This window comes from Tupaia chinensis, unplaced genomic scaffold (genome assembly GCF_000334495.1).
Source record: "Tupaia chinensis unplaced genomic scaffold, TupChi_1.0 Scaffold000542_1, whole genome shotgun sequence".
In the NCBI taxonomy this organism is placed as follows: domain Eukaryota; kingdom Metazoa; phylum Chordata; class Mammalia; order Scandentia; family Tupaiidae; genus Tupaia; species Tupaia belangeri.
Window position 1 is genome coordinate 1,685,198 of NW_006160055.1, and position 24,530 is coordinate 1,709,727.

The window sequence follows — 24,530 nt, forward strand, 5'->3', positions numbered from 1 at the left end:
ATGGTCACAATATGGCTTTGTACAGCCACAACCTGCATGGAGGATGGTACAACAAAGACTGGATTCCTCCTCTGTGGTAATTCAGCAGTGTAGACAACCCCAGTCACTCCCTAAATTGGACTCAAGGTCTATGAGGACTATCGAATTTCCCTGTGGTAAAGTTCAAGTGTCTGAGGTGTCAACAGGACTGCTGAGGATTTCTTGCTTATTCTTTTCCCCAAAACAATAAGTTCTTTCTAGTTCCTAGTCAATCTTGACTGGGCAATGGGGCAGGAGTTGCCGAGTGCTTTGTTTCCCCCTCTACAAAGCCTTCCTGAGTCTCCATGATCTGCAGTGTCTACCACATTCACACTCCAACACTCTCCCTCAAATACAGCAATGAATATCACCTGCTTATTCTTTGTTTTGGTCCTTTTATCTTGAGAGGAAAGTATGTTAGCACCTCTAGCCATCTTGTCGAAGTTTTCACAAAAGGAAAATTTTTGAACCTGAAGTGTTTTGCAAGTCAGGCTACTGAAATTATCCCAATTAGTATGTCAACAGTGATATGGGTTAGAAAAGTGATTTCACATCCAAATTGTAACTCTGGGACAAGAAGAGTCCAGAGTGGACTGAGCTAAGGACTGGGCTATCAGCCCACGATTGGAGAGCTGATCATGCTCTCATCACCTACCGGCCAAATCCCCCCAAAGAGGATGCATGGATCAGACACCCCTTATTTACAATTTCCATCACTTGTATAATCTGAGAGTCAAAATTAACAAACTTCTTTTGAGAACATCAATTTATCATGTCAAAGAAGTTAAAAAAATGAATATCAAAAAATTTATGTCTATGAACATTTCTTTTTTTCTATGAACTTTTCTGATTCCACACCTAAAATAATAAGTTTAAGATTTCATTGAATAAATGGCAGATAGTTTAAAAAAGAACACTTCTTCTTTTAAAAAAAATTTATTATTGAATTTATTATTAATTTTTAAAATTTAACCAGAGAGAGAAAGGGGGAGAGAGAGAGAGAGAGAGAAAATAAACCTCTAGGTCTAGGACTTGAACCATGGTTGACCATGTAGGAGTCCAGCCCTTAAACACCACACCACCTGTCAGCCCCAGAAGTTCACTTCTTCTCCAAGCCAGAATGTAAGGATGACTACAGATGGTCAGCAGTCTTGCTTTCCAGCTGATGTGCACTTGGGGAGAGGGGTAGCAGTGGAATAAAATGGTGATATTGGTTGGGTGCAGAGGTGATTGAGGATAAAGCATAATGGAGGTCCAGAGGAATGGGACCCATACATTCATATCCTCTCTGGTAAAATTGATTAAAATACAGTAGAGAGGATGAAAGGCAAGATAGCACAGGGTCATCTCCTCTACTTCCAGGTTTGTACCAGGTGATGTTATCCACCACTAACACAAGAAAGGGCCAAAGGTAGGGAAGGGATGAATTATGTGTGCAGGAATGTCCACAAGACTCAATAAAGGAGTGGTCCAGGAACAGAGGAACTCCTACTGAGGTGAGCAGTAAGGGATCCAATGCACACAGCAAACCAGGTACATTCAGTGCTCAGATACAAGAAGAGAAATAGACCTGGTACAGAAGGAGACTCCATGGCTGAGGATTGATGGGATTAGTTGACAGCAAAGCAGATGAAAGCAGAAACCAACCCTGTCAGACTCATGGCTGAAAACCTCTGAGTAATTGTGAAGAATGGAAGAAATGCCCAACATGGAGAATGTCTTTCTTAAGATGGATAAGCTTGACATTAATAATATGCACTTTGAATTTGTTTAAGAAGCTGAACAAGTAACCAATGAACCTTTATAAAAGGAATTGATAATCACCAGGATGATCAATTGCATAAAAACAATAAAGAAAAAAATTCTGATAAACAGAAATAAGCAGTTTGCAAAACTATTGAGTTGTCTTTAATATCCACAGTTGCTATTCAGAATGGGAAAATTCACTTAGCATGCTGTAATGATACACAGAGATTGAATGTAAAATTAATTAATTAATTTTTTGAAAAAAGGAAAACTTTGAGTTGAATGAAGACACTCACTGAGTAAACCCAATCTACTTTTATAGATATAACTTGAATTCTAAAACTAGTTTTAGATGGTTTGTATGAAAACAACTCAGACCTTTCTTAACTACAAGATAAATATGAGTCTAAAACATGGCCTGGCTGCTAAAAAGAAAATTTTGTCCCAGATTGTAGTAATAAAATTAAAATTATTCATTTTAGAGAAGTGATATCTTTAGCACTGCTTTGATCTTATTTAGTGTTAAGTTTGAGATGGTTCATTTCAAACCTGAACATATCCATAGTGGATAGCCAGTCTTATAATGACAGCAATAGAAAAAAGTTCAAGCATGTGGGAGTCTTTAAGAGGGAACCTGATAGTACCTTTAAATATTTTAAGGCTAACAATAACTAGGTAATAATAATAATTAGATCTACCAAAAATGAGACCAACTGTCCTATGAGATATGAGTTCCTACCATTGGCAAGTACTTAAATATTGAGCTTCTAAAATTTAACATATTTCCTTTTTTAAATACATTATAAGAGGATATTTTACAAAGTTCATAGAAAAATGTAATTGGGGTAAAATTTGTTTTGGAAAATATTTTGAAATTCACATACAGTTTATAATACATTTTTTCATGAACTGTTTCAAGCCCCTTTGTGTTACATAACAACAATGGCAATAGCTGGTGTTTTCAAGTACTTAACTATGTCCCAGCACTCTTCATGCATAATTCATTTAATTTTCATAATACTCTGTAGTCCTGTCTTAAAGGCAAGGAAAGTGAATCACAGAAAACTCCAACAACATGCTCCAGGTCACATACCTACTCAGTGAACGAGTCAGGTTTCAAACCCTTCCTTATCTCTATTCTCAGGAAATCATTCTAGAAGAGAAGACTTATTCTAATTACCAAAGAAAAACTTAGAAGTGACACATGCACCAAAATGGCTGACATGACCTTTATACAAGGACCTTCAAGTATCCTTGTTCCAGGAGTAGACAATTCACCCTGAGACTTCCTCATTCAGGCAGGTCCTCAGTCAGGTCCGTGACAATTCCCTCCCCCTTTTTACCTTGCCTCCTGGCTTTACCCTTTAACGCAGCAACCAACCAGTGGTTGTAGAATTGCATCCCTCATTGTATAACCAATCAGCTTCCTACCCTGTGTATATAAGAATGTTCTCTGGCCCTCAATAAATGAGCAACTGCATACCATCTTGAGCTGTGACTCTGTGTCACTCCCGTGTTGCAACGCTGTGCTGGTTCCAGACCTCCGTTCTCTCACTCAGGCACCCTGCTTGATTGTCCCACGGGCCAGGACAATAGTGGATTCTTCTTTTTTGGGAAATATTTATTCAAATTTCATTTTCTAAATGTTTTTACTTTTGATTTATCTTATATTCAATCACTACACATCACTTAGGTTGTAAAGTGAATTTACCAAGCATGAATACACTTTACTCCAGTCCAACTGAGAATACTATACTATATTACAGTGGATTCTTGAACATTAGAGCCAGAAGGGACTTTATAGTTGGTTAATTTGAAGAACATATAATTAAATATAGAGGAAGAAATTTGCCCAGAGACATTCTTAAAATCGCCATAGGAGTTTCTGAGCAAGGATTAGAACACAGATTTTTAAATTCCCAATGCAGTGCTATTCCTAGCATGTGGATTTTCTTGGTGAAGATGGGATGCAGAGTGTACCTATGTAGTAGAGCCAGAAGGGACCAGGGGCACATTCAGCCATGTGCCTCATCCCCACAAGCCAATATCTGGGGCATCCAGAGTGAAGCGCTGAATTAGAAAATATGACAATCTCATGGAATATGAAGTATGTCAATCCCCAAGGGGAAAAGAAGTGCCACTTGAAGTGCCTATGTGCTTCCTCTGCACTCCAATAGGTTTTAATATGTGCTGCACGGACTTTCAGGAGTTGCAGAGGTAAAATAGGGAAGGACATGAAGGTTGAGTGTAATCTAGATATAGACAGAGGAGTGAGAAGCCATGGAGAGGAAGACTAAATTCTGATCAAATTACTCTTCTATAAGACAATTTATTTATAGAGCCCAACATCTTTCTGGCACAACCTTGGTATCACTTTTGTGTTCTGGATATTTTATTTGCCTATCCAAGGTAAAAGGTGATCCCAAACTTACCCAGAGCTGAATAAAACATCTTATCACATTGTTTATCTCTCATCTGTTGAAATGGACATTAATAATTCTGCTTGGGGAGCCAGCAGTTAGCGTAATGGCTATGTCGCTGGACTCCCACGTAGTCGACAGTGGTTCGCGTCCCGGCCCCAGTGGCTTAAAACTCACGCCGGGCACGTGGGCATGTGTGCCCAGGATCCCAAGAGGAGAATGAAGGAGAAGGGATTGCGGCATGACCGTCCCCCCAGGGGATGATTTCTCGCTTTCTGTCTCTGTCTCTCTCTGTCTGTCTGGCGAGTGCACATGCCCTATAGTGAAAATCTCTCTCAAAAAAATAAAAATAAATAAATAATTCTGCTTGTTGAACATCCTCTCCCTGGAAACAGTAATCTTATTTCCCTTAAAATACAGTATTTCACTGGCCACTGCAATTACTTCAGAGTAGGCTACATAAATCAAGTTGGGCCCATGAAAACTCTCCTCAGGGCTTTAGCTAGGTCTCTTGGGAAATAGGTATTCTCCTTCTGCTTAGAGTTTTTCCCAAAAGGATGAAGCTTCCAAAAGTCACCCTTGCCTTCTCTTGAATAAAGAATACCTGAGAATGAATATAGCCAACACAGAGAAAAGCAAAACAGAGAAAGAATATTAATAACTATGGCCAAAATATGTTGTACTCTTGGACTGCTTTATTTCAGTGGCCATTAAATATCCTGTTTTGCTTAAACTAGTTTGAGTTGGGTATCTATCACTTGTGTCCCTATAAATACTTATCATTGCAAACTTACACTATTGAATTCTTAGAGGTTAGAGATGGGTCAGAGAATAAAACTTCCCTGCAGTAGCCTTATCTACACAAGTGTTTCAGAACCTCCATATTTCAACAGTATCAAGACCTGAAAAAGTCAGTTTTTGAGTCAGTCTTCTGACTATTCATCCATTTGTAGCTAAATATTTATTTTCAATTTTATTTACTCATTATTATTATTATTATTATTATTAAATTTTGACCAGAGGGAGATGCACAGAGAGAGAGAGAAAGAAAGAGAGAAAGCAAGCCACCAGGTCTGGGACTCAAACATGGTCAGCCATATGGAAAAATCCAGCACTTTAACCACCATGCCACCTGCTGGTCCCACTGAATTATCTTAATGGATGAGTCTATTTACTTTTTTTTAAGTAAACCACTTAAAAGAGGAATATTTCTAAGGTGATCAGAGTCAAACCCTATGAAGTGTATTTGAATACATTGATTATATGTTGACCCTGTAGCCAAAAAGTTTATACAGAGAAAAATCATAAAAGTTTAAAACATTATGAAAAATAGATGCAAATTCTCTAAATTTTTTACATATATGTTGGGTCGGGTAGGGTATGTGCATGAGAAAGACAGATGGAACATTCTCTTATGTGGTGTTAACTTGGGGAGAACTTTGAACTATATCATTACGGAAGGGAGGAACACTGTGACAAATGGAGGGTGGAGGAAAGTATGGGATGCATGCTGAGAGCAGGCCAAATAGAGGCAAGGCCAAGTGGGTGCACTTTCTGAAGTAGAGGCTTTATGGTCTTAGGAATCCTTTCTCCCTCGACCTGAAGTTTTCCATGTTCCTACCTTCCCTAGAAGAGAAGAAAGATAATACAAACTGAAGTCAATATTGATTCCAGTCAACACACTCAAAGATGCTGAGCATAAAATCAATCAACAACCTCTGCAAAGAGGGAAACAGTTTCCACAGGCTTTGTGGTAGGGTAGTGACTCCAGCACTCAACTTGCAAAGCTCCAGATACCAGGAGCACTGTGACATCCTCTTCCCCAGAACTCCTCTGTGTACTTCTAGTAGAGGCTGAGTCATCTTATCTGCTCAACCAATAGTGGTGTTAATTCATCTGCTCATTTATGTGAGAAAGGATAAATATGAAAATGAAGATCTAATGAACTATGGCTGGCCTGACAATACTCACTTTCATGTGGACAAACTCTTTTCAGCTCATGTATAGGGAGGGAAGATAGAAGACATTCCAAAGGAAGTGCTGATGGACTCTGCCCACAATGTGAAGGTCAATATTACTCAAGGCTACAAGATGAACAGCATTAACGTGGTATATACACCATGGTCTAACATGAAGAAAACAGCTGACATAGATATGGAACAAACTTTCAGGACAAAAGGGTGTAAAAAAATGTGACAGTGGAGAAAAAAGTGAATGAGATCTTGCACTGAATAGAAAAGACCAAAGTGGAACAGCTCCCAGATCCAACAGCAGAGAGAGAATAAATGCAGACACCCAGAAGAGAGGAATGAGATAAAAGCTCAAAAATCAGAAAATGAAAAGGAGAACAAAAGAGATGAAGAGGAGAGTAATGGAGGAATTTAGGAGTTTGCCATTACTAATGAAAGTTGAGCATGTGTCTTCAGATCAGGATGACAATGATTCAGATGAATTCATATGAACAGAGAACAGGACCTTTGAAAGATGGAAATGTAGAGACAGCTGCAGAACTTTTGATTTCAACTATTGTTCTGAATTATTTTAAAACTCTACCTTCAGAGGTTTTATTTAAGAAGGCAGATTGTTTGGGAACCAGCAGTTAACGTAATGGCTATGTCGCTGGACTCCCACGTAGTCGACCGCGGTTTGCGTCCCGGACCCGGTGGCTTAAAACTCACGCTGGGCGCGTGTGCATGCATGCCCAAGATCCCGAGAGGAGAATGGAGGAGAAGGGGTTGCGGCGTGACCATCCCCCCTGGGGGGTGATTTCTTGCTTTCTGTCTCTATGTCTCTCTCTGTCTGGCGAGCGCACACACCCTATAGTAAAAATCTCTCAAAAAAAAAAAAAAAGAAGGTAGAGTTTTTTTTTAAATAAGATCCCCAAAGCACAGTCGATAATCTCCAAAATAGACAAGGGGGATTACGTCAGAATAAGAAGTTTCTGCATGGCAAAAGATACAGTAATTAGTGTGAATTGACAGTCCTCAGAATGGGAAAATAACTTTTGTAAACTATGCACCAGATAAAGGACTGGTAACCAGAATGCACAAGGAACTCAAACAGCTGATTCAAAAAAAGATGATCAACCCTATTAAAAAATGGGAGAATGAGTTGAAAAAAATCACTCTCTAAAGATGACATATGAATAGCCAAAAGGCATATGAAAAAATGCTCAACATCCCTCATTGTAAGGGAAATACAGATCAAAACAACAATGAAATACCACCTAATGCCAGTCAGAATGACTAAGATTAAAAAAACAAAAAATGATAACTGCTGGCAGGGGTGTGGTGAAAGGGGAACTCTCTTACACTGCTGGTGGGAATGTAAATTGGTCCAGCCACTGTGGAGAACAATTTGGAGATTCCTCAAATATCTAAAAATAGAACTACCATATGATCCAGCAATCCCACTCGTTGGTATCTACCCAAAGAAGAATTCTAATCGGAAAAGTGCTTGCACATCAATGTTTATTGCGGCACTATTCACAAGTGCTAAGACATGGAACCAACCCAAATGCCCACAAACAGATGAATGGATTTGAAAACTGTGGCATATATACTCTATGGAATACTATTCAGACATAAAAAAAAAACCCTGGCTTTTGACAGAAAGTGGAAGAATATGGAAGGTATACAGCTGAGTGAAACAAGCCAGGCTATAAAGAAGAGACATTGTATGTCCCCACTTAATATATACCGGTGTCCTCACTCTATGATTGAAACTGATTGACTAAAGGATATAGAAACACAGTAAATGGATGTGAATACCAGATAGAGTGTGTGTGAAAGAGTAGAGTCTGAGGAAAGATATTTAGAAGAAAAATAAAGTGGCAAAGCATTAATGGGACAAAGAAATGTAGTATTATCTGTTGAAGATAATTTTATAGTTTTATCAACTGGACTAGGGAGAAATGTTCATATGTTGAAATATTCACTTTGTAAGCTAAATAACATTATTGAATGTATAAAATAAATTTTTTTTTAATTTTTTAAAAATTAAAAATCTACCTTGATACTACAAGATATTAATTTTGGAGTTAAAAAAATCTTCCTTTTTCTCTGACAGAAATGTATGAGTATAATTGAACTTCAAGACAACATGTAACTTTCAGAAAGCGAAAATACTTTTGACAAAAAGACTTGGTACCTCATAAAAACAGGTTTCCCTTCGTGTGTGCGTGTGTGCCCAAGATCCTGAGAGGAGAATAGAGGAGAAGGGATTGCAGCATGGCCATCCCCCCTGGGGGGTGATTTCTTGCTTTCTGTCTCTCTGTCTCTCTGTCTCTCTCTGTCTGTCTGGCAAGCACTTGCGCCCTATAGCAAAAATCTCTCAAAAAAAAAAAAAAAAAAACAGGTTGCCCTTATTCTTGAGATAGATTTTAGTATAAAATAAAATAAAACAAGATTGAAAAGTATTTGTTTCTGTGGTTTATCCATGAGAGTGGATGTTTTGAAACACTTTTCATATTTTTTAAATCTCCTTACTTCTGTGAAGAAGAATGTGTTTGTGGGAAATATATGAAATGTCCTCCCCTCCCTGATTTCCTAATTTTGAAAAAAGGGTGTATAGGTTTTGAAGATGAGAGTCATACTTTCAGAGGATCTCTGGCTTTCGTGTTCACTTAACATAATGTCCCCCGAGTCTATTAGTGGTGTGATCCTCAGCTGTCAGCTTGTCCCAGCTACTGTGCCCTTGCTGTATCAGGATAAGGCTCTCTACCTTAGTATCATCTCATTTAAAGAAGTAGCTCATGTTAATCAAGTTTGGGTATTAAGACTGTTGTTACCTGGGAATCAAGTAACCTAAGTCACATTTGTGATGATGTACTGGAGTTATTTCTAAACAACAAGGGAGAAATAGAAAGGGGTGCTCTGTGAATCATTTATATATGTGGGTTACCTAGTTTTCACCTTGGGATACAATATAAATAGAAGTCCCCTTTGCAATTATGATTTTAAGAAGGATTAAGCATTTCACTAGCCCACCAAATAATCTGTTTCCTTACCTCAAAATAATATTTAAATTGTAACCCCCGAGTTCAGAATTCTCAGTAATTTAAAATGTAGCATTGCTATTCATTTGAACCACCTATCATCTATGTGATTCTGAATAAAAAGTATGTTTTCATGCGATATGTTAAGGCAATTCCTGTAGAAAGAATACAGAACAAAATAAAAGAGACAGAAAACAAAGCCTGCAAGACAGAAGGCATACAAATACATGTTTTAACTATACCTAAAACTCTGCATGCAGTATCCTTATTCTTAGCTATGGCCTCACCCAGCAAAAAAAAATGATCTCCTATAGCAGGTATTCTGCCTGTAATGACTCTTTGGAACTATGGATAAAATTTTAAAACTATTATCTCCATTTACTCTAAGTAGGTATATGACATTGAACTGAAAAATTCTCTGAGACATAATTCATTGGACAAATTTTGAGGGGACGTGCAAGACACCTCTAGGGAGTACTGATTTTATGTGTGTTTAATGATATTCAGCCTGGAGTTCTGTGATTAAAATTATAATAAAGTATCATGAGGAAGAAAGAAGAAAGAGAGAACGAAAGAGAAAGAGAGAAAGAGAAAGAAAGAAGAAAGAAAGAAAGAAAAAAGAAGAAGAAAGACAGAAAGAAAGAAAGAGAAAAAGACAATCTCAGTAAAGGAACCAGCAGGGTGGCCAGTTGTCACTAAGTCATCTGAAAAGTCTCTGCTGACTCTTTGTCTTAACAACAATAAGGTTTTCCTGAAGCCCCTTAGAACATGTGTTGGGTGAGCAGGGTGTATTGGATTATGTTTTATTTTCTCAATTAAAGCAAATTCTAATCTCAAAAAGCCACAGGGTTAGACCCTTAGTAGTTCAGTCCTTGACGAACTTGGAGGACTTGAGATTTTTCTGTACTCCAGATGTTATTCAGAATCCTACCTCCTTGGGAAGAAGGATCCAAAAGTGTGTCTAGTACACTATGGCATCAACCTTAAAAGAAGACTTGGACTTCACTCAGAACAGCAATTGACATCCTGCTTTATTAATACAGTAGCTGGCCCAGAAAGCCAGCAGAGTGGCTTTCCTCCCTTTGCAGGACTTTGTGGGCCTGATGAAACTATTATGTTCCTAATACTGCTCACCCAAAGAAAATTAACAGCATCTTCATCAGGAAGAAGTAACTTAAACCCCAAACAGACTTCTTGAACCATTTTTCCCATGCAGCGATAAACATCTGGTCAACCCAGAAAAATCTCTTTGAATTCAGAGATGATGGCTCACTCACCTATTTTGTGCACCCAGCTAGTCTCAACCAAACCTCTAATAAAATATATTAAAAAATTATTATCAAACTGAATTCTTCAGCTCATATCCACATTTTTGACATTATGTAGATCAATAATAACTCATTTAATTTTCACCCTGTCTGAATATACTTTCCTCTCATCCCAACAACTGTACATAATTCAAGCTGGATTGAGACAGTATAATTGTGCTAGTCACACATTATAATGAAAGTTTCCTTTTTGATGTCAACAATGGGATAGATTAAATGGATGTGGAAAGGCATAAGGAATAGAAAGTTTATTTAATAAACAGTGTAGAACATCATTGATTATGCAGAGAAAATAGAATGTAGCTCCTTCACACCATATACCAAAATGAATTCCTAGAGATGAAAGAGGTAACTATTGTATGTGAAATTATCTACATGACAGTGAATGATTTAAAATTTTAAAAATAGGAGCCAACTAGTAGCACACTGGTAATGCAATGCTCTAAAAAACTGGACCCACATGGGAAGGTCTTTGGTTCACATCCTGGAGCCTCCCTGTGCATGTAGGATGCATGAGTATACTCATGGTCATGATCCAAGCTGTCAGAGGTTGGGAATGAATCAGAGCATGAAGACCTTGTTGAAAGTGTCTCTCTCTCAGAAAAAATAAATTGCCTTTTAAAAAAAATGTATAAAGACTTTTTACAATAAAAAGATTGAAATATGTGACCATTTAAGTTGTTAGTGTCTATAAATTAAAAGTTATTTATACACAAAATTAAAAGATAAGTCACAGTGTGGAATGAGGGTGGGGAGAGAAGAGAAGAGTATAGAGAGGGATAGCATGAGAACAAATAGAGAGGCATGACATTTGTGGGACACAGAAATGGTTTATTACCTGTTGATGATAACATAGATAGTATTCTCTACTGGACTGGTCTGAGAAGTATTTCATGTTAGGTAAAATCTCTTTACAAGTCAAATGATGTATAGTGATTGAATATTTTAAAAATAATGAGAATAATAATAATAATAATCTGAAAAAATAAAAAGCTATTTGATGATGATGTGAGAGTAATGTCTTTATCTTGACTGATATGTATGGTAATTAGCTGGAAAATAAATGTTATGCACTATAAAGATGTATGTGATTAAATGAAATATTTTTTAAAAAGATGTCATAAACTGAAAAAGAAAATTTGTAAGAAAATGCGACAAAGCTGTGACAAGGGGCCGGCAGGTGGCATGGTGGTTAAAGGCGTTGAACTCCCACATGGCTGACCATGGTTCAAGTCCTGGACCTTGTGGCTTGCTTTCTCACTTTCTCCCCCTTTTTCTTTCTCAAAAATTGAAAACAATCTTTAAGAGATGAAATGAATGTTGCCCATAAAACTATGAGGGGAAAGTTCAATGTTATTTATAATTACAAATTGAAATAACAAACAGATGCATTTCATGACCTAAAATAAGCTTTATCACACCTGGTGGTGAGAGTAAAACTTAATATACGCTTTCTGGATGCTAATTGTTTAATTTAAAAAATTGTATTTACTTAAAAGCATTCAGAATGTCAACAAAACAGCTGCAACTTTTTTTTTTTTTGCAATTACATCTTAGCTATGGCCTCACCCAGCAAAAAAAAATGATCTCCTATAGCAGGTATTCTGCCTGTAATGACTCTTTGGAACTATGGATAAAATTTTAAAACTATTATCTCCAACAAGAACCTGCTTTAAATTTCCAAGCCAACTTACAACTCCCATACTGTCCCAGGCAGAGTCAGTGGCTATTGAAAATACCACCAGGACAGGGCTAGCTAAAGACACATTCGGTAGTGTGTTAACTATACAAAAAAAGACACAGTACAGTTTAAAAACAAATCTTACACAGCCTTATATTTCAAATTTTTTCTTTAAAAGGAGTGAGTTGTGTACAGGGGGGTTAAATGCTTTATGGACAGGAAAAAACACTGAGAACCAACTTATTCGTCATCATTATCTTCATCTTCGTCCTCCAGCTTCCTCTTCTTTCTCATCTTCTTCATCTTCCTCGTCTCTCTCCTCCTCCTTCTTTTTCTTGCTCTTTTCAGCCTTGACAACTTCCTTTTTTGCTGCAGCAGGCTTTCCTTTAGCTCGCATGCAGCAATATCCTTTTCATATTTTTCCTTCAGCCTAGCAGCCTTCTTTTCATAAGGCTGTTTATCATCTGCAACAGTGTTATTCCAGATCTCTCCCAGTTTCTTTGCAACATCACCAATGGATAGGCCAAGATGTACTCCTTTGATTTTTTGGCGATATTCAGAAGAGAACAAGGAAAAGGCCCAAGGAGGCCTCTTGGGTGCACTAGGATTTTTGAACTTTTTTGTTTCCCCTTTAGGAGAGATATAGGTTTTCAGTTTTCTTTCATACTGGGCCTTGTCCACCTTTGCCATATCTTCAAACTTTCCTTTCTCTTTAGCAGACATGGTCTTCCACCTCTCTGAGCACTTCTTAGAAAACTCTGAAAAGTTGACTGAAGCATCTGGGTGCTTTTTCTTGTGCTCCTCCTGGCAAGTTTACACAAAGAATGCATATGATGACATTTTGCCTTTTGGCTTCTTAGGATCTCCTTTGCCCATGTTTAGTTATCTTACTTCTGTGAGGCACAGAGTCACCCAGTGCTGTTCTGCTCTCACATGCCTCAGCGCTGCCTCTGTGGAGCTCAATGGACTGCAATGGCTGTAAGAGCAGGAGCCGAATGCAGCCTCCTCACTCTCTCCACTCTGTAACTTTCCTGTATACTAATTTGACAAATGTTTCCAATGGCTTCAAAACTTGAATGCTCCCTGGTTTGATTGTCACATACTGAATGCATACTTTGAAAAACCACATTATATGCTACAGCTCTGTACAACTATTAAATGTAAATAAGAAACCATGTAATTTTTTTTAAATAGAAAAATTGCACTTACCCTCCTAAAGCTGTATGAGATGGAACACACTGCTACTAAGGAGTTCATTGACCAAAGGTTAAGTTTTAGCAGAGTTGCAGAGCCTGCTGGTTGTCCAGGCTCTGTACCTCACACCCCACAGGACAAGCTTACTGGCTGTAAGTTTAGTTTTTTCAAACTCAAATGACTGTGTCTTCTGGTGTTTTTGCAGCTAGAGATCAGGGAGAGGCTAGAATTAGAGTAATTGAGATGTGGTTTGTAGGAGTAGAGAGGAACCCAAGAGATCTTCTACTTTGACTCTCTCATCTGATAGAGATGAGTGGAGTCTGAAAAACTACTTGCCCAATGACTTGCAGTGGATTCAAAGTGGCGTTAGAATTTGTGTGTCCCAGTGTCCTAACTCCTAATCCAAACTCCTACCACTATTCATCACTGTATGTTCCATTCCAGCTAGTCAGTCTTCTGAATGACGTGTTTTGTGGTACATCATCTGGTTTTCATTAATATTCAGTTAGTTTGGTGCTTTGTAATGATCTGTCATAATGGCCATGGCTATGCTTTGGGACCCAGCCACTTCTGATGTGACATAACAAGAAGAGTTTTGAGTAGCAGTGGTCTAGAGGTACCACTGCAGAGAAGTGTATACGTGAGCAGATCTTCTCTGAGGCATTGATTTCCATCTGTTTAAAATAAGTTTGAAGTAACAATTTCAGGTATTCTTTTGAAGTCTATCTTTTTAATTTAAGTATTTTCTGCAGGTCTTGCTAATTTGAAAAAAAAAGTATAAAATACACATGTGGAATTTTTTTTTCTTTTAATTTCTAGAGGGTATTGGCATTTGCCAGGGAGAAACACAGAGATGGGGGTATGGGAAGGAAGCACCCCCTAATAGGTCATGGTCACACTGTAATTCCCTCTGCCCTCTTCTTTCCATCATATGTGGGACATACACACATGTGTCTGGCATGTATTCAAGTTGCCAAGGTGTGGACCTGAGTAAAGATCAGAATCAGCGATGCGGGATCTGACTCACTTACCCACTAGGCTATAGGGCTGGTCCTCATGCAAGTTTTTTAGAATTGAAAGGCCTGAGAGAAAATTCAGAGACCCAAAGCAATTGTCATTCAAGTGGATATTTAGAAACTAAATCAAATAATTAAACTGAAGGTTAATAAATTTTCTTCAGTTAAAAGGGATTTCCCGGGACCAGCAGTTAGCATAATGGCTATGTCTCTGGACTCTCATGTAGTGGACCGCAGTTCGAGTCCTGGACCCGGTGGCTTAAACTCATGCTGGGCATGTGTGCGTGCATGCCCAAGATCCCGAGAGGAGAATGGAGGAGAAGGGATTGCGGCATGGTCATCCCCCCCTGGGGGGTGATTTCTCACTTTGTCTCTCTGTCTCCCTCTGTCTTTCTGGCAAGTGCACGCACCCTAGCAAAAACTTCTCAAAAAAAAAAAAATGAAAAGAAAGAATTTCCCTTAACACCCTTAAACCCTGCCTTAGGTATAGTCAATGTATTTGGCTACATCCAAGAGTAGTCATGATATAAAGTAATAGTGTAACTTACATCACCTTTGTTCAATAGAAACAAGATGTTAGTCACAATTATAATTTTCAATGTTCTAATAGTCACATAAAAAGGGAAAACAATTTGAAGATTCCTCAAAAATCTAAAAATAGAACTACCATATGATCCAGCAATCCTACTCCTTGGTATCTACCCAAAGGACAGAAGAATCTTAATCAGAAAAGTGCTTGCACATCAATGTTTATTGCAGCACTATTCACAATTGCTAAGACATGGAACCAACCCAAATGCCCACGAACAGATGAATGGATTGAGAAATTGTGGCACATATACTCTATGGAATACTATTCAGCCATAAAAAGAAAAAAAAAACCCTGGTTTTTGACAGAAAGTGAAAGAATATGGAAGATTTACTGCTGAGTGAAGCAAGCCAGGCTATGAAGGAGAGACATTGTGTGTCACCGCTTAATACATACCAAGTGTTCACACTCTGTGACTGAAACTGATTGACTAAATGATATAAAAACAGAGTAAATGGATGTGAATACCAGATATAGTGTGAAAGAGTAGGGTCTGAGAAAGGACATTTAGAAGAAAAATAAAGAGGCAAAGCATTAATGGGACAAAGAAATGTGGTAATATCTGTTGAAGGTATTTTATAGTTTTATCAATGGGACTAGGGAGAAATGTTCACATGTTGAAATATTCACTTTGTAATCTAAATAACGTGATTGAATGTATAAAAGAAAATGAAATTAAAAAAATGTAAATAATAAAAAAGGAGGCTGGATGGTGGTAACACAATGCTCTATAAGGTTCACTCACAAAGGATGGCTCCAGGCTGGCAGCTGGGACCTCTCTAAGAACGCTGGGTATACATGTGCCCATGATCCAAGGGTACTGAAGCTAGAGGTGAATTCACAGCATGAAGACCCTGTCTGGAGTGCAACTTTCTCTCTCTCTCCCTCCCTCTTTTCACAGAAGAAAGATGCAAATTTTTTTTAATTTACATTTTGTCACTGAACATATTTGCAGTGTATGATTTCTCCCAGTACAAATACAAAGCAAGTCAAAAACATTTATTATCATATATATCATCATCCACAGATAACTTTTCATTTTTGTATCTATTAAAGATATTGGGTTTTTTCTTTGATCCACTCCCTCTGACCCTCAGTTGTCCATCCCTTCCTTTACTGTCTTTAGTATCTACAGTTGCTCTCCCTGCTATTATACCTTTCAATCTTTCAGTTTCTGCTACAGAGTGCAGACATTAGGTATATATTAAGTGAGGGCATACAATGCCTCTTTAATAGTCTTACTTGTTTTGTTTAGCACTAAACCTCCCATATTTGTCCATTTGTATAAAATGTCAGGGTATCATTTATTTTATGGCTGAGTCCCATACTACATATCCGTGTGCCACATTTTTTAATACACTCATTTGATCTTGGACATTTGGGTTGATCCCATGATCTAGCAATTGTGACTAATGCTGTAATAAATATGGATATGTGAATGTTTTTCCAGCTCAGGGTTTTTCTTTTTTTTTTCCTTCTTTGTTTTTTTGGGGGGGAGAGGTTTTCACTATAGGGCGCGTGCGCTTGCCAGACAGACAGAGAGAGACATAGAGACAGAAAGCGAAAAATCACCCCCCAGGGGGGATGGTCACGCCACAATCCCTTCTCCTCCATTCTCCTCTCGGGATCTTGGGCACGCACGCACACGCGCCCGGCGTGAGTTCTAAGCCACTGGGTCCAGAACGCGAACCGCAGTCGACTACGTGGGAATCCAGCGACATAGCCATTACGCTAACTGCTGGTTCCCAGCTCAGGGTTTTTCTTAAGAGTAGATACCTAAGAGTGGAATTACTGGGTCACATGGTAGTTTTATTTGTAGGTTTTTAAGGAACCTCGATATTGTTCTCCAGAGTGATTGTACTAATTTACATATCCGCCAACAGTGTAGGAGGGTTCTCTTTTCACTGCAGCCTTATCAGCACTTATCATTCTTTATTGTTTTCATCTTAGCCATTATAACTGAGGTTAAGTGTTATCCCATTGCAGTTTTGATTTTTGTTTCCCTAATAAGAGATGTTGAGCATTTTTTTCATATGCCTTTGGCAATTTGTATGACTTCCTTGGAGAGTCATCTGTCCAGCTCATTTGTTCATATTTTAATTGGATTAATTTTTGTGGTTAAGATGCTTGTGTTCCCTGAATATTCTTGTTATTAGCCCTTATCTGAGGCATAATTTGCAAATATAGTCTCCCATTCTGAAAGTTGTCTCTTCACCCTAATTATTGTTTCATTTGCTGTGCAGAAACATTTTAGCCTAATGTAGTCCCACTTGTCTATTTTGGGGATGATTGTCTCTGCTTTGGGGGTCTTATTTAAGAAGTCTTTTCCTACTTGGATGTCTCCAAGAGTTTCCTCTGCACTTTCCACCAGTAGTTTTATAGTTTAAGGTTTTATGTTTAGATCCTTGATCCATTTTGTGTTGATTTTTTATTACTGGAGAGAGATAGATGTTGTTTCATTTTAACCTTTTAAAAAAAGTGAAAAGAGAGTCAGCAAGTGGCCTGGAGGTTGAGGTGCTGAACTCTGAATGGTGGCTGTGTAGTTTGAGTCTCAGAGCCTGGGCATGTGTGCATGTGTGCATGTGTGCCCCAAATCCCAAGAGAAGACCAGAAAAAAAGGAATTACTTCATGACTATCCCCCTTAGGGGATGATTTCTCACTTTATCTCTCTTTCTCTCTCTCTCTCTCTCTCTCTTGCTCTCTCTCTCTCTCTGTCATGAGTGCATGTGCCCTATAGCAAAAATTATTTTAGGAAAGTAAAAAGAAACAGATTAAATTAATTTTAATAATATATTTTGTTTTACCAAATTTGTTAATATTCAAAATAGTATCATTACAGAATATAACCAATATAAAAATTTTAGTAACATAGTTTGCATTCTTTTTTCTTACTAATCTTCCAAATTTATTGTGTATTTTATACTTAGAGCACATTTTTAATTCAAATGCTAAAATATTTTAGAAATAATTGATCTATACTTAGATCTGTTAAAACCTACAGTTGAAAGAAATATAATCAACTTGCTTCAGAAATACTAATTGGTTCTCCAAAAACTAAATTGTGTGTCAATTTTTAAATAAAATTAAAAATTTAGTTCTCAGTTGCATTTATCACATTTCAAGTGCTCAATAAGCACATATATCAAATGCTACCATATCAGACAGCCTTAGAGCTCTGTCATGACCTCTGACCACCCAACTCCATTTTAAGAGACTGTTTAGTTCTTCAACCCAAAGCACCAGATTATTCTATCATAGAGAAATTGGTGCTTAGTCAGGTAATGAGGGTATGAAAGAATGATCAAGTAAACACTGAGTTAAAGGAGTGTCCTTGATGTGGGAGTAAGGAGAGGGCTTCTGAAAAGAAGGGGTAAAGTTTTCATGGTCTGGGAAGGTTCTGAGAGAAGTGAAAAAGCAGCCTTCTCTCTTTCCCCAGAGAAAGCTATTGTCACATTTTTAGAATAAATACAGATACAAGATATTTGATAAATAGAACATTCTTTAATCCCTAGTCCATTATGACCTATAAATGCTCATACCCTTTGCCTATAGGCAAAATGAATCAGCATGCTATGTTCCTACCTCTAAGAAATTATAGTCTATGAAGGGGCCAGCAGGTGGCGTGGTAGTTAAGGCACTGGTACTCCCACATGGCTGACCACAGTTCGAGTCCCAGACCTGGTGGCTTGCTTTCTCACTTTCCCTTTCTGTGTGTGTGTGTGTGTGTGTCTGGTTAAATTAAAATACATGAAAAAATAATAAAATTAAATAAATAATTATTTAAGACAATAAATTACAGTCTATGAAAACCTGAACTTCAAAAAGAAAATGAGGGGGGCTAGCAGTGGCATGGTGGTTAAGGTGCTGGACCACCACATCATCAAATGCAGTTTGAACCCCAGATCTGGTTGCAAGAAAATCATGGTGGGTACGTGTGTGCACCCAAAATTCCAAGAGGAGAATGGAGGAAAATAAATGTAGAATGACCATACCCCCTTGAGGAGTGATTTCTCATTTTCCTTCTCTTTCTCTGGCAAGTACACTGTTGTAGAGTGCAACTGAATGAACAACCACCAAAGCCAGATTAAGGTTAAAGGCAGTCTTTGTTAGCTGGCCAGTGACTACAACCTGAGGCTCAGGGGTCAAGAGTCAGAACTACAGCCCTAACCGAAGTATGAGTAGTCTTTTTATAGGGGGTCAGTTACCAGGGGTTTCTATGCAAGCAGTTTCAGAAGCTGAATAAAACAGGTTAATTATTTCTGAGGGGAGTGGGGTTTCCACGCAAGCAGTTACATTGCTAAACAAAAGGGTTTGGGGCTAGTTAAAGTAGTTAAGACAGTAGCAAGTACAGGGTGTTGCCCCGGATGCTGTTTTCTATTGGCTAGTACAATCTATTTTCTCATGGGAAGAGCAAGCAGGTGTACAGAAGTAGACATTATGTTAGGGTAAGGAAACAAAATAGACAAACAGTTGTTCAGGTGCAAGATCTGATATGTGGCCTTCTACAACACATACCCTATGGCAATGGGTGGGGGGGGAATGAAGAAAGAGAGAAAGAAAGAAAGAAAGAAAGAAAGAAAGAAAGAAAGAAAGAAAGAAAGAAAGAAAGAAAGAAAGAAAGAAAGAAAAAGAAAAATGAGGGACCAGACAGTGGCACAGTAATAGTGCAATTGGACCCACTCTCCCTACACCAGGCGTGTATGCACATCTATGATCCAGATTGGCTGAGGTAGGGGGTGGATTATGAAATAAAGACTCTGCAGGGAGTGTCTCTTTCTCTAGGAAGGAATAAATAAATATTTAAAAAAGAAAAAAAAGTTGTTAATATCCTCTGTTCTGATTCTGTAATAATCAGGACAGGCTAAACATTCACTATATTAAGATCATGTGTGTGTCCCCAGACCTAATTCTTTCTCTATGTCTGATTTTATAAATGTTCATAATAAGTCAGGTAAAAAAATCATTTAAAAAAAGAAAAAATTAGTTTTGTCCCCATTCTAAAAGGACTTTTCAATTAGATCAACTACATAGTTTCTTTAAATATTTAGTCCCCTGTTATATTTAGACTGCAATTAGATTAATGGGAGAAAATATTGACACTAACTTTTCAAGAACACACCCACTGCAGAAAGCAAAGGGCATCTGTTGTTGATCTTATCTTTTAAATCTTAATGTCAAAAGTTGTTTTTATAGCCAGGGATTTGCTTACAGAATAGTCCCACCCAAAGCTCTAGACCTTAGACTTTGGAGTTAAGAGTGTGATCCTTTAAAAGCATCCTGCCTTGGACCTCCATGTCTGGACAATTGCTTCAGTTCTCTACTTTCTAGACCCATTTCAACAGTTGCAAAGTAATTTAATGTTCCAAATGTTGACACTGTCATTTCAACTTAGGCTTTCTACATACACTGAAAATTTCAACCCATAGAATATTGTGTTTGAACTTTTTTAAAAAAAGTTTTTTGTTTAGTTTTTGCTATAGGGCTTATGTGCTCGCTGGAGACACAAAGAGAACGTGAGAAATCACCCTGCAAGAAGAGTGCACAATGCAATTCCCTCACCTCCACTCTCCTCTTGGGATCTTGAGCACACATGCACACACACCCGACATGAGTTTCAAGCCATCAGGTCTAGGACTCAAATTGCAGTCAATCATGTGGGAGTCTAGCACCTTAACCACCATGTCACCTCCTGATCTTATGTTTGACTTTAAAAGTCCAGCATAAGACAGATAGAGCTAGAGGACAACGTTTGGGAAAGCAGCAAGTTGGAATCAAATGTAGCTGATGCCAAGCGCAGGGACCCTATAACTCCAAATCCCATTAATGTGCCACACTCCATCCCATAAACCTTTGACAGACCTCCCTGCCTAGACATGGAAGGAGGAAGAAAATGATCAGAACAGCACGGGGACAGCAATAACTTTGATAGTTGCTAAATCAGGTTTGAGGCACAATTAGAATAAAAAGTGGCTTAATGGTTGTTTCCCAATGTAAGCATAAGGAGAACGTTGAATTGTTGTCTATTAATGCAAGCAGTTATGTAAGACATGGCATTCATTTTGTTGTTTAAGCTTTTAGTGTCTTCTTACTGTTTGGACAGAATCCTATCCTGTTTCTAGGCTTTAAGTCTTAAGCAAATGTTTCTTAACTTCTTTTGATTTTGTTTCATTAAAGCAAAAATGGTTTTTCTTGAAATTTAAAAAATAATAATAGCAAACTAAAGACAGTGCAGGAGAAGGGTGATTAATGGGGAGTGGGAGAGGGAATCAAGAGGGAAGAAAAAGCAAAATATTTAACGGGCACAAAAACGAACAATTGTCTGCTAATAATAATGTATATGATAACATTTTTGACTGCACTGATATGCAGTGTATTCAAGGTGGCAAAATTCATTTGTATGCTATAAGATGTAGTGATTAAATGTAAAAAAAAAGAAAAAGAAAAAACTTTTTTTTCATTTTTAAAAAATAAAATAAAATTTTTTTAATTGGGAAAAAGTAAAAAGAAAGAAATGGCATTCATTATAACAAAGAGAGGCTACACAGGCAATTTGGGAGGGGTAGTCATGACCATACTATTTACCAGCTCTGTGTCCTTCAGTTAAATCATTTCTCCTCTTGGTTTCAATATCCTTTCTCTATAATATAAGAGGGTCATAAATAGCTATACTACATGTTCTCTAATTTTTAGAATCTGGGTTTTTTTGTTTTACTTTTCAACCTCTAATACAATACTTGAAATGCAAAAGCACTGTTATAGGCATTCTACAAATATCAATTAGTTTTTATAACATCTCTATGATACAAAAAATAATATTATTCTCACTTTTCAGATCAAGAAGCTAAAGCACAGAGAGGTCTAGAAACTTGCCCAAGGTCACTTAGCCAGCAAGTAGCAGAGCCAGAATTCAAATCCAGAATGGCTTCAGAGTCCATGTTTCTTTGTTGTTTTGTTTTTTGTTTTTTGAGAGATTTTTGCTATAGGGTCCGTGCGCTCACTGGAGAGATAAAGTAACAGAAAGTAAAAATCACCCCTAGCGGGTTGACCATGCTACAATCCCTTCTCCATTCTCCTCTTGGCATTTTGGGCATGCACACACATATGCTCAGCATGATTTCTATCTCTATAGAATACAAAAGAGGAAACATTTTAATGAAAAAAAGACAACTAACAAGCAAATATTCAGTTTAGACTGTGTCTCAGAGTATTCACTTTGATAAAATTAAAGACAGCTTGCACATATTCTCGCTGTTCTGATTCTGTAATAATCAGGACAGGCTAAACATTCACTATATTAAGATCATGTGTGTGTCCCCAGACCTAATTCTTTCTCTATGTCTGATTTTATAAATGTTCATAATAAGTCAGGTAAAAAAATCATTTAAAAAAAGAAAAAATTAGTTTTGTCCCCATTCTAAAAGGACTTTTCAATTAGATCAACTACATAGTTTCTTTAAATATTTAGTCCCCTGTTATATTTAGACTGCAATTAGATTAATGGGAGAAAATATTGACACTAACTTTTCAAGAACACACCCACTGCAGAAAGCAAAGGGCATCTGTTGTTGATCTTATCTTTTAAATCTTAATGTCAAAAGTTGTTTTTATAGCCAGGGATTTGCTTACAGAATAGTCCCACCCAAAGCTCTAGACCTTAGACATGTGGGTTAAGAGTGTGATCCTTTAAAAGCACCCTGCCTTGGACCTCCATGTCTGGACAATTGCTTCAGTTCTCTACTTTCTAGACCCATTTCAACAGTTGCAAAGTAATTTAATGTTCCAAATGTTGACACTGTCATTTCAACTTAGGCTTTCTACATACACTGAAAATTTCAACCCATAGAATATTGTGTTTGAACTTTTTTAAAAAAAGTTTTTTGTTTAGTTTTTGCTATAGGGCTTATGTGCTCGCTGGAGACACAAAGAGAACGTGAGAAATCACCCTGCAAGAAGAGTGCACAATGCAATTCCCTCACCTCCACTCTCCTCTTGGGATCTTGAGCACACATGCACACACACCCGACATGAGTTTCAAGCCATCAGGTCTAGGACTCAAATTGCAGTCAATCATGTGGGAGTCTAGCACCTTAACCACCATGTCACCTCCTGATCTTATGTTTGACTTTAAAAGTCCAGCATAAGACAGATAGAGCTAGAGGACAACGTTTGGGAAAGCAGCAAGTTGGAATCAAATGTAGCTGATGCCAAGCGCAGGGACCCTATAACTCCAAATCCCATTAATGTGCCACACTCCATCCCATAAACCTTTGACAGACCTCCCTGCCTAGACATGGAAGGAGGAAGAAAATGATCAGAACAGCACGGGGACAGCAATAACTTTGATAGTTGCTAAATCAGGTTTGAGGCACAATTAGAATAAAAAGTGGCTTAATGGTTGTTTCCCAATGTAAGCATAAGGAGAACGTTGAATTGTTGTCTATTAATGCAAGCAGTTATGTAAGACATGGCATTCATTTTGTTGTTTAAGCTTTTAGTGTCTTCTTACTGTTTGGACAGAATCCTATCCTGTTTCTAGGCTTTAAGTCTTAAGCAAATGTTTCTTAACTTCTTTTGATTTTGTTTCATTAAAGCAAAAATGGTTTTTCTTGAAATTTAAAAAATAATAATAGCAAACTAAAGACAGTGCAGGAGAAGGGTGATTAATGGGGAGTGGGAGAGGGAATCAAGAGGGAAGAAAAAGCAAAATATTTAACGGGCACAAAAACGAACAATTGTCTGCTAATAATAATGTATATGATAACATTTTTGACTGCACTGATATGCAGTGTATTCAAGGTGGCAAAATTCATTTGTATGCTATAAGATGTAGTGATTAAATGTAAAAAAAAAGAAAAAGAAAAAACTTTTTTTTCATTTTTAAAAAATAAAATAAAATTTTTTTAATTGGGAAAAAGTAAAAAGAAAGAAATGGCATTCATTATAACAAAGAGAGGCTACACAGGCAATTTGGGAGGGGTAGTCATGACCATACTATTTACCAGCTCTGTGTCCTTCAGTTAAATCATTTCTCCTCTTGGTTTCAATATCCTTTCTCTATAATATAAGAGGGTCATAAATAGCTATACTACATGTTCTCTAATTTTTAGAATCTGGGTTTTTTTGTTTTACTTTTCAACCTCTAATACAATACTTGAAATGCAAAAGCACTGTTATAGGCATTCTACAAATATCAATTAGTTTTTATAACATCTCTATGATACAAAAAATAATATTATTCTCACTTTTCAGATCAAGAAGCTAAAGCACAGAGAGGTCTAGAAACTTGCCCAAGGTCACTTAGCCAGCAAGTAGCAGAGCCAGAATTCAAATCCAGAATGGCTTCAGAGTCCATGTTTCTTTGTTGTTTTGTTTTTTGTTTTTTGAGAGATTTTTGCTATAGGGTCTGTGCGCTCACTGGAGAGACAAAGTAACAGAAAGTAAAAATCACCCCTAGGGGGTTGGCCATGCTACAATCCCTTCTCCAACTGGAGAGATAAAGTAACAGAAAGTAAAAATCACCCCTAGCGGGTTGACCATGCTA

At 37.6% G+C, this 24,530-nt stretch overlaps 2 non-coding genes and 2 pseudogenes across 2 annotated transcripts; 3 read left to right on the forward strand and 1 right to left on the reverse strand.

The window, feature by feature from the left end:
* The first annotated feature begins 6,227 nt into the window (after positions 1-6,227).
* LOC106735831 (coiled-coil domain-containing protein 25-like) lies at positions 6,228-10,378 on the forward strand (annotated as a pseudogene).
* A 2,051-nt stretch (positions 10,379-12,429) lies between these two features.
* On the reverse strand, positions 12,430-13,065 carry LOC106735836 (high mobility group protein B1 pseudogene; annotated as a pseudogene).
* Positions 13,066-19,807: 6,742 nt separating this feature from the next.
* On the forward strand, positions 19,808-19,937 carry LOC114009487 (small nucleolar RNA SNORA72). Its single transcript, XR_003550896.1, has one exon. It is a non-coding gene; the product is annotated as a small nucleolar RNA SNORA72 (small nucleolar RNA).
* A 2,285-nt stretch (positions 19,938-22,222) lies between these two features.
* LOC114009486 (small nucleolar RNA SNORA72) lies at positions 22,223-22,354 on the forward strand. The gene has a single exon (XR_003550895.1). It is a non-coding gene; the product is annotated as a small nucleolar RNA SNORA72 (small nucleolar RNA).
* The last annotated feature ends 2,176 nt before the right edge of the window (positions 22,355-24,530 follow it).